Source organism: Anabrus simplex, chromosome 3, assembly GCF_040414725.1.
Source record: "Anabrus simplex isolate iqAnaSimp1 chromosome 3, ASM4041472v1, whole genome shotgun sequence".
NCBI classification, from domain to species: domain Eukaryota; kingdom Metazoa; phylum Arthropoda; class Insecta; order Orthoptera; family Tettigoniidae; genus Anabrus; species Anabrus simplex.
The window spans coordinates 8952755-8964048 of NC_090267.1; the positions used below are offsets into that span (position 1 = coordinate 8952755).

Sequence of the window (11294 nt, forward strand, 5' to 3'; positions counted from 1 at the left end):
TTGGTAGTTGGAAGCGACAGGTTGTCACGTGTGTGGGGAGTGAACAAGCTTCAGCAAATAGATGACAAACATCAGTAAGTTAGCGAACAATCGGCGGCTGAAGGTGAAAGGTATGTCGATTCAGGTGCTGAGTGTGCTGACGTAGTAGGGAATAACCGTGACGAAGTGACCGAAGTCCAGTGTCCAGAGGAGGAAGGAGCATCGGGAAGATCACCGAGTGAAGAGGGATTGGTGCTGTCACACGCAAGCAGAGCAGTGGAAGGAGAAGAAAGAAGATGCCGGGAAGGGGAGAAGAAGGAGTCTAAGCTTAAAAGACGTGTGGAGTAAAAAAACAAAGGGCAAGACGACGAGGCCAAAATGAATAAAAAGGAAGAAAGGGGAGCTGTGAAAAAAGGAGCGAGGGTAACGCGAAGAAGAACGATCAACACAACAGAAGGAAAGAAATTTAAGGGAGGAAGGAAAGAGGATGGAGTGGGGAATAAATAGCAATATTGGAAAATAGGAATTGTAAATATTGAACGGGTACTAAGTAAATTGAGCAATGGGGCGATAAAAGTAGTGGAGGATTTTGACATTGTGGCCTTTTTGGAGACATGTTTAGGAGAAGGAATGAGGCTGACGTGGAAACGGTTTGTGGTAAGGAACATAACGAAGAAAAACGGATGAGGAGGGGAAGAATAGCATTGTTAATAAAGAAAGAAGTATGCGATGTGATTGAAGTTTAGAAAATCAGATGGAAGTGTGGGGGCGAGCCTGAAGAGGTATGCCTGGCCCTAGTGGCTCAGTTTCTTCGAGGAGCTGATAGTGGAAATTAGTGGGGTCAAGGAGAAGTATGAAGAAGCGGAGATGATATTGATGGCTGCCTGGAATGCGAGAATAGCGAACAATAAGGAGGCAAAAGGAATTATGAGGAGCGAAAGGAGTAAAGATAGTGGAATAAATGGGTATGGGCAGTAACTGCTGGAATTATGTTTGGCAGGTAATTTATACATTCTGAATGGATGGTGAACTGAGGATAACGTGGGGGAGTTGATATATATTACAACGCAAGGAGGGAGTTTTATCGACTTGGTAATCAGCTCGGAGGAGATGTTGGCAAAAATAAATAATATGGAGATTGTTAACTGGGCTGAATCACATCACGCCCCGATATCTATAAACTTGAAGAGGTTGGAGCACGGGGATAGGTTGCGAAAAGGAACGAGTGATAGAGGAAAGGGTATGAGACTCATTAAATATAAATGGACAGAGGAGACTAAAGTAAGACTTGATAAGTATTTACAAAATGAATTCCAAATTATTAATGTAGGGTGCGAAGTAGCATTGAGATGTAATAATGTGGATAGGGCCTTAGAGCTAGTAGAATACCCCAAAAAGAGGGTAGCAGAGGTGATACGTCACAGGGAGAAAAGGGTGGAAGAGGCAGAGGGGTGGTTCGATAGTGAGTGTAAGGGATTGAGGAGAGTTGTTTCAAGGGTTCTGAAAGACTTTAGGAAGCACGAAGGGGGATAAGAGAGCGAAAGGTTTTGTAGACTGAGGAAGGAATACAAGGCTATGATAATAGAAAGGAAACAAAGTTATGGAAGAAGGAACAAGTGGGGTCGATCAGTGGGGAATGCAAAAGCAAGGAAGGTGAAAAGGTATGGGAGACAATCAATAAAATTAATAGGGGAGAGAGGAGGTACAGTGAACCTAAAATTGATTATGAAACATGGATGGAATATTTCCGTAAACTGTTGGCAGGGAAGGATAGGTGGAAGGGAGATAGAGGGGTGGAGGTTATTGGGAGGGAGTTGACAATATGGAGTTACGAGATGAATAAAGAAATATCAGGGGAAGAGGTATTGGAAGTGTTAGGCAAAGCCACAAATAGGACAACTGGGAGTGGGAACGGAGTAACAAATTTATTTTTGGAAAAAAGTGACAAAGAATAGTATGATGAGGGCGTGTATAGTGAAGCCTTTAATAAGGTGTTCGAAGGTACCAATTTCCTGAAGGAGTGGCAGAAAAGTATTATTCGTACTATTTACAAAAATAAAGGATCGAGGATCAACCCTAGTAACTACAGGGTATGAGTAAGGTGTACACGGGCATATTAGCGAATAGGTTGAGAAAATAGGCGGAAGAATTCTCCATATTATCGATCTATCCGAGCGGGTTCACGAAAGGATGTAGAAGGATGGATAATGTGATGATAATAAAGTATGTGCGGAAGGAAAGAAGTAAGGTGCATATAGCAGTGGTCGATTTTGAAAAGGCTTTCGACTCTGTGAGTAGGAAGGCGCTGCTTGAGGAACTGGGTAGGGTTAGAATATCTAAACAGATCAGACGTGCGATTGAGGTTGTATATGAGGAAATGCATTGTAGTATTAGATTAGAGGAACGGGTTGTAAGTGGTCTAATCAAATCAAAAACTGGGTTGCAAATTATCTCCTATTCTTTTTTAATTTTATCAATGACATATTAGAAGGGGATGGGAACGAGTGTGCGAGTCCTGTATTAGGTGGGCTAGAAATTCCAGAGCTGATATTTTCAGCCGATGTATTATTGATGACACTGACTCGGGAGGATTACAGAGAAGTCTGAAGGAGGTTTTGGTGTATGCTAGGAAATGGTCGCTGAGATTAAATAGTAGGAAGGAAAATGTATGTAGGAAAATTAGGAAACGGAGGACTAAGAAGCATTGGGTGATAAACGGGGAGGTAATGGAGGAGACAGATCAGCTGGAGTATTTGGGTGTTTGTATGATTGGTAAATGGTCCTACCAAATTAATGAAGTAAGTAGAAGGGGCTAGCAGCACTCTCAGTTATAAGAGTACTGGAAAATAAATTTCCAGGAAATTATTTCAAAATAGAGAGAATGGTATTTAAAACCGTGGTTTTAAGTAGGATGTTATATGGAGCAGAAATATGGGGCATTGAAAAGGATCGTATTGTATTAAATTATATTGTTAACAGATTTAGCAAAATTGCAATGGACCTCCCAAATTGTACGGCTAATGCAGCGGTTAGGCTTATGTGTAATGAGTATGTAGAGATTGATATTATGAAGAGAGTGTTGGGGGTACTGGAGAAGGTTGGCAACGGCTTGCTCCTACAAACGGTTTACCAGCACAAAAAGAAGAGTTATTTTGGGGACTACTGGATGGACAAGGTAAAAAATATTTTATTGAGAGAATGGGCTTAGGAAATTATTGGGGGAGGGATTAGGAAAGAAGGAATGTAGATTGTTGGAGGAATACGTTAGAAAGGATCAAAGATATTCAATCACAGGAGCTGGATGGTGAATATAGGAGAAACATGTTTACTAGAAGTAAGCAAGTAGTAAATATAAGAAAAGATAATGTGAACAGATTAGAGAAATGTGGAATAATCTGGTGGATGATGGGCCTTTACAGGAATAAAGAGTGGACAAGAATACATGACAACTAGATATGTTTTTTGTGTGGGGAGACAAGGGATGAGTTCCACTTGATAATAGCATGTAAAGGAACTCGTGTGGAGAGAGAGAGAAATTCATGAGTGAGGGGCCCTTGGAAGCCATGAAATAGTCGGCTAATGAACAGAAGATCGTTAACTGGACTGCGAGAGAATGGAAAGAACACGGGAACTTAAACAAGTCTTTAGAGGTTGTCAGAAAACGCTGTATAAGGAGGTTAAAGGAATCAGAATGTTGAATATAGCAGTGTTGTGACTGTTGTTTGGTATTGATAGAGGAGAGCAGGGAGTATGTAGATCAGCAGCAGAGAAACAAAGGTCTCCTCACACTGATGGCGAACAGCATAGGGTAGGAGCCTGGCACAAGTAAGTGGTCGCCAACCCAGGCTCCCGAGCTAAGAGCACCTGGGGTCAAAGAGCATGGGGCTATATCCCTTGAAACGTTGGTTGAGTGATGAGTTGACAGACTCTACGACAGCTACACATACTGTAACTGGACTCTGTGGAGTTTCTGTAGAAGTAATCGGTGCAATTAACGTATTATCCTTGTACAGCCAAAAGATGCGCAGAATTCCAAGTTATACATTTGGCAAGTGTTTTTAACATAACGTGGCCATGAGGGAAGGTATTCGAGTAACGCATGTTCAGCACATTTATTTACGAATGGTAGTAACTTCTATTATGTGCATCTCACAATCACGAATCATGCCGTATGATCTATCGTTAATTAATTTCGAACAGTGTGTCGATATCTGTGAATGGGCATCGAAGTTGCAGAATTTCATACCCCCACTCTGGCTAGAAAGAAGATTCTCTACCGCGGCATGACGATCCTGATTTTAATAAAATTCAGCAGAGCAGTTTGATTCAGTTGAACAAATGCAGTTGTCTATTCTTTGCAATCATAGACAACACTGCTAATTTTTTGGCTTCCCGTTTTGACACATCTTACGATTTCTTGCTTGAAGTCGAGGAGTTTCTACTTGGCAGTGATGCAAACAAAGACACAATTTTACATTGCCATAAATATAGACTCTAGTGGTCTTTTGCTTCACTGAGGAATGTTTCTTGAGTCGCTGCCGAACGAAGGAAAAGTAATTGTTAGAGGACACTACGGTAGTTAATGGTCTGCTTCAAGAACAGTTCAATGTGATGGCAACAAGTTCAACTGCTGACGAGTCCTTCTCAGGCCTTAAAAGACTTCAGACTTCTTTGTGTACAACTAATGGACAGCAGATATTAAATTCATTGAGCCATCTGCATATACACAAGGAGACTGCCCGGAGAAGGTGGTGGATGATTTTAAATGAAGAAACGAGCTCAGAAATGGGGATTCCTTCAGCGAACTGATTTCCCAATGGAAACGTGTTTGTGAAGCAAGTTCTACTCCGTTTATTTATGAATATTTTTGATAGTTCCGTACCTACACTAGTGTCCAAAAGTTAAGCATAAGTTAGGAGTAAGCAGGTCAACAGGAAATACGTAAATCGCACGACATATGCACCTACCAAACTTACGAGTTCGCTCTGTATAGGAAGCGAGTGCTCCCTGCTTTGACTAGCGACTTAACAGCAAGGTAAACACAGCAACTGCCTACGCCCCAATTCCCTCAGTCGTGTTTGCCCTGTTATAGTGTGCGGAGTGTAGCCTCGTGGTGAATGTGACAACATAATGGCACAACGACGCTATTTGGACCCGTTTTGCAGGGTAGAATACTCGGTCACCTGGAATGAGGCCAGACACAGACCGAAGTCGCCATATCTTTGAATGTGCCACAAAGTGTCATTTCCAGGCTTTGGAGACGATTTCGGGACACAGGAGATGTCAGTCGTAGGCCAGTGCCAGGTCGACGAAGGGTAACCACACCAAAGCAGGAACGCCACGCCCATGCTCGAAACACTTCTTAGCTCTGTGACGAGAAACCCATGAAAATGATTGCTTCTGCTCCACTCACCGTGGAGAGAACGATCGAAAAATGAAAAAAACAACCCTGAACGGTGGATCACTCGGCTCGTGGGTCGATGAAGAACGCAGCAAATTGCGCGTCGACATGTGAACTGCAGGATACATGAACATCGACATTTCGAACGCACATTGCGGTGGTTGCCGTTTCTCGTGAAACTATGTACCGGAGGCTCAAAACAGCAGGGCTATTTGCCCGACGTCCAGCGGTGTGCGTCCCGCTCACTCCAGCACAGGGACGGGCCCGTTTACTGTGGAACCCTCAACATCGAAACTGGACCATGAATGAATGGAGGCATGTGCTCTTCACAGATGAATCCGCTTCAGTTTGCAGAACGATTCCTGTCTCACATTAATCTAGAGAGAACTGGCTAGCCGATACAACCACAGGAACATCGTGGAACGGGACCAGTGTGGTGGTGGTGGCGTCAGGGTGTGGGGCGGTATCATTTGAATGGCCGTACGGACCAGCATATTTTCATGGGTGGTCCGAGGAACACTGTTAAATATCCGAGATACAGGGATGAGGTACCGAGACCACATGTTCGACTCTTCAGAGTTACGGTTGGTCCACACTTCCTCTTAATGGACGATAATGCACGACCGCACCGTCTGTCTGGTGGATGAATTTCAGGCTGGGGAAGACATCGAATGGACTGGCCTGCGATGTCTACGGATCTGAATCCTATAGAACATGCCTGGGATGAATTGGGGAGGCGAATTGCCACGTCGCTGCGAAGCAGGTGTGGTGGTTTAGGGGTAACCATACACCCTATTAACAGCATATTTTGTTGTCGAAGACATTGCCAAGTTTTGTTAGTTGTGGTCACAGTGTACCTTTGCCATCAGAACATTTCTGACAGTTTTTTCGACAAGTTGTGTGACTTATAGTGTGTGATTCTGCTTCTGATTGTTCAGTAATCCGTCTTACATTCCTATGAGGCGGTATGGCCTCGTTTAGTGATTATGCTTAACTTTTGGACACTAGTGTACATAAGACATTATTAGTATGTAATTATGAACGAAGACCTATTTTTCTGTTTGCTTGTGAATATTGTTATTATATATAAGAAAGTTTGCATTAATAGCTGTCCATGATTTCACATGCCTGTGTTCAAGTTTATCATGCCCTTCCCCCAATAGTTAACCGAAGTCGGTGCGGTTGACGGTGGAGGAGGCAAACAGCCTGCTGTGCTGACAAGGGGCCTTGTGAGGATGGGCAAGGAAGAGGTAAAGAAACGGCCGTGGCCTTGGGACGATGTGGGGTACCACGGAAAACCACTTCGAGGATGGCTGAGTGGATCCCGTTCCAATTCTCGTAGGTACCGTACCAGTTGTCCGACCTCCGCGCGTGTCACTGAGGCGGACGAAGTAATTTAGTGATGCTCGGCATTCATGAAGTGATGATGCCATCACATCTCTGGACGAAGCAACGGTGCACGAATTATGAACTGTCACATAATATAACACATAGGCTTCCGAGACCCGCGACTTAAGGTTTGTAAGTCTGCCATCAAATGGAAGAAAGATAAGGTTCTTGAAATAAATAAGTCTTTCAAAGACCATCAATCATAATATATACATATCGAAACTGCAAACACAAGATTTACAACAATAAGGAAGCGTAACGGAAAACTTGTATGCTAGACACTCGTATGAGCATAGTCACGGCCGACTGGATCCTTCGCTGCTCTGCTTATACGGGCCTTGAAAATCGCTTGTCAAGCCCAGCATAATGCTGTAATTGGAAAGTTTCACCATAATGCCGCTCGAGCGCCCCCTTCCTAAATCACTTTCAGGAAACTCTATACCGCAAATTACAGCATTTCCAGTTTCATTTATAGTGTTTTGATGTTCTACATATTGGTAATGTGTTCACAATGAGGTGTTTGTTGGCTTGTTATTGAGAGTTGATTGTTATGCGCTAATGCATTTATTTTTTATTGTGTAGTGTGGTGATTTGGTTTGCAAAATTGTGTTTACAATATCTTGCAATATGTGATATTCTTGTGCGCTATTTTTGTACTTTGACCAGAAATTTTCTGCCAACAAGAACTAATGGAATGAGTGGCTTAAAGTGATTTCACGTCGTAACTTCGTCCTAAATAAGAATTCTACTTTATGGGATAATTCTTTCTTAAATTATTATGTAGTGTAGTGATTTGTGTTTCTTTAACTTTGTTTGGAAATATTGGAACATGTAATAGTGTGTGCATGTTTGCACTTCGAACAGGAAAACGAGCAAAGGGACACGATCAGACCAGGGGTCCAAAGCAATTTCTCGCGATAACTTGTCCCTAACAATGGGAGAACAATGGCGGTTCAGAAAATAGCGTCAGCATTTTTCTGCTGAGTCAGAACGGGAGGTCATTGACCCCTTATTGAAGTGCTCATTTAATTAATCAGTCATTTATTCGAACGTACAGAGAACATTTCATTTTTATTAAGTTCTAGCAACTGGCAGGAAACGCCTACATTCAGCAGCACCTGTCGCAATTTGTGGAGGGAGCTTGCATCTCGGGTTTGTTTGCTCGCCAGCTAAGTTTAGAAGGAGGAATTTCGACATGACGTACACAAAGCCGAACAAGGAAAAAAATAGAACTCGAACGGACAGCATTCCGGAAGCCCGGCAAGAGACGTTTGAAGTAAGGATCACGAGCGCGATGATATGATAGCGTCACGGTCATCTTGGCTAGGCATTGGTCTATGTAGGTGACGGCCCCGATCGAGGGTACGACGACTGCGTCAGTTAATTGCCCTATTATTCGGCGAAATTCTGTGCAGGTAACATCGTGAGAATAAGTTTTTATTTACGCGAGTGATCGTGTGGGGATTTGTAAATTTTGTTGGAAGACGCTCAGTCTGCATTTAATCTATTCAAGTTTTCTAATACTGGGAGAATTGTATTTAATTTTCGATTTCCAGAGGGACAGAACAGTTTCATTTAATAATTTCGAATGCATAGTAGCCTGCCTGTGTAAATGGTTTCCCAAGGACACAAAATTTATAATTTCCAGTCCAGCTATTAAATGGGAAATATATGACCTAGTTACGGGATTTGATATGAGAAGTGGTTCCGCGACTGAATAGGAACTGGTTTCAGATTCGGTGGAAATTACCCCGGTTGTAGTATTCTAGTAAATTGCAGGTTAATCTTGACCTAGTTTCTACATCGTGAACGAGGGGATGTTTTAGACGACATCCAGAAGCAGAAGCAGTGACGGAAAATACATCACCTTTCTACGCCTCGATGGAGACCAAAGGACTGATCCAAGTCTTTTCTGAAGGCATAATCATGGCTGGCTAAAACAAGATGGGGTCGGCTATTCCTGATGGCTGGCAGCGATATGTCAACGAAATAGATGGGTACAGAATTTTCAATGTAATTATGTAAGTTGAACGTGTTTAATGAGGCAAAAGAGGATAGGTTAGTTTTGATATTTAATTTCAGTAAATTTAGCCTTTGTTTGGAAGGACTTTATCCTATTTAAAGTAAATGTTAGGGAGCTTGTTAATGTAAACATAATTGTAACGTAAACGTGGACCTTTTGCACGAGGTCGCAGCTTGCTTTCTTACATTTTACTCTGATATATTTAGCTGAGTGGTTAGCGTCATTTCTTTTACGAGTCTGCTTCTTATTTCAGTCTCACTTATATATATTTATTTGTTTTGCTTTGATGTTTGAGACGCAGTGTACGTCTCGGGGCTTAAATGTAAATGCAAATAAGGATTCAAATTAAAGTCAGGAAGAACTAGATTTAAGTATTATTAATGGGAGCTCAAAGTGTACGGAAACATGCCGTCACGTTTTCTGGGATTTATTGCATGATGAGTGAATGAGTGTATAAGACTGTGGAGTGAGGATCTACACATTTTGATAGCGTCATCTTCACGACTATTTTGTATATCAAGATTGTAAATAAGTAATTGATTCACGATATGTTCCGCGAACGCAGTTTCATATTTCGAGTTCCGAATATCAGAATACATTTTATGTCAAATTTATTATTATGTATTATTATTATTATTATTATTATTATTATTATTATTTTAGTATTGTTATCAATGCGTGTTCCTCGAGTGGTAGGATTGAGATATTTCAGTAAATTTCCGTTGTTCAGACATAATCGATTGTCAGTGAGGCAATTTCTTAGTCTCAGTTTATCATATTTATTACAGAGTTGGCCACTTTACTTTGAGCGCGAGTGCCGGTCTTGTTTATTTTCACGTGAGCTTATGTTAGACGACGTCATTTTATATTCTTTTCCAAATTCAGCAACTTTAGGACATGAGATATTATTTAGTGTGACTTCCCTCGGGTAGACTGTTGAGCAGCACGTGTAAAGTGTTGGATGTTGCTTCATTGTTTTGGGAGACGTGATTCTCCGCTTTTGAGTCATTGTGTTACCGAGGAGAGTTTTATTTGAGCGGCCTATACTTCGTGATTTAATTGTTTCTGTCCATGTCTTTACGGTTGTTGAAGCTGAGGAGAGTTTTATATCGCGACGTTTTGTTCGGATTTTCTTTTGATATAACCGCGCTGTGGGATATTTTTGTTTTGTAATCTCTTTCAGGATACAACGTTGAATTATGTGTTGAAAGTTAAAGCCTACTCTGTTAAGTTTTTGAATTTGTGACGTGTAATTTATTTCAGGAACCTGCGTTGAATAGGTAGTTTTCCTTACAGTGTAATTTGTTCCCTTATATTTCCCATTGAGGCATTGAGTGGATGCGAGTTGCGTGAATGCCGCCTGAGCCCTGGAAAATATGACATCATGTTTTATTTCTTTGAATGTATACATTGCCTTGTGGTTCCGATCCACATTGTTTGTTGTGCTCATGATTTGAGGTGTGTAGGATGTTTTACCACTCAGCGTGTTACGTATATATTGTACAGTTACGTAGGTTCCCCCACCCCTTTTGCGCATTATATCACGTCTCTCTTAAGGTTAGGGACTCCACTACAATGTCAAGTGTGCAGAAATGGGGAACGTACTCATCTACAGTTCAAAGTGGTGCGAGCACGCAAGCCCGTGTGTTAAAATTAATGAGACTTCATGATTTGATTTGCTATGTTAAGTATGGGTGTCGGCATACATTGTATATTTGTAATATATTTCTGATTCTAAAGGTGGACTTTACCAAGCTGAAAGAAAACATCACTCATGAAAAAACTTGAATCATTTGATACTTTTTGCTATTTTTAAAATAGTTTGCTGCTTTACTTTAATAAACAGATTTGCCTCCTAAAACTTTGCCTTGCTTGATTTATATTTGTTGTTGACCTCACCGTGTCCATATTTGGTTATATGTTCCCCATCAAATCCGCGGTGTATGTACTTTTACGGCATTATTTTTATCATATTTCGAACCGCTGGGAGCGGCTGACTAGTCTGGGGAAAATTACCTTGATGGTAGAAACGGGGACATCATTGACCCCATGCCGTCATGACCACGTGACCGTGACATCACATTGTTTGTAAACAAAGCCGCGTGCCCGGCCACGTGGTTTTTGACAGCTGTCATCTTGATTGACCCTAACCTCACTTCACAAGTGAGCATAGTTAACCTCATAGCTGTCATCTTAACAGACCTAAACACTTTGTTGCCACCTTATACACGTGGTGGCGGGCAATTTAAAATCCGCGTGCTTTTGGCAGCTATCAGGTCCTACCCACTTGGGCTTGGATTTTAAACAAGTGAACGTGCTTAACGTCTGTGCTCCCATTTTAACAGATCCTAACCTCACAGTTGCCATCTTAACCATGTAAGGCGTGCCGAATTTAAAATCCATGTGCTTTTGACATCTGCCATCTTGACAGGTCCTAACCACGTGGGCGCGGAATTTTAAACAACTAAACGTGGCTAACCTCAGTACTGCCATCTTGACATA

At 41.8% G+C, this 11294-nt stretch overlaps 1 pseudogene; it reads left to right on the forward strand.

Annotated features, from left to right (window-relative positions):
• Positions 1 to 5424: 5424 nt before the first annotated feature.
• Positions 5425 to 5577, forward strand: LOC136867527 (5.8S ribosomal RNA; annotated as a pseudogene).
• The last annotated feature ends 5717 nt before the right edge of the window (positions 5578 to 11294 follow it).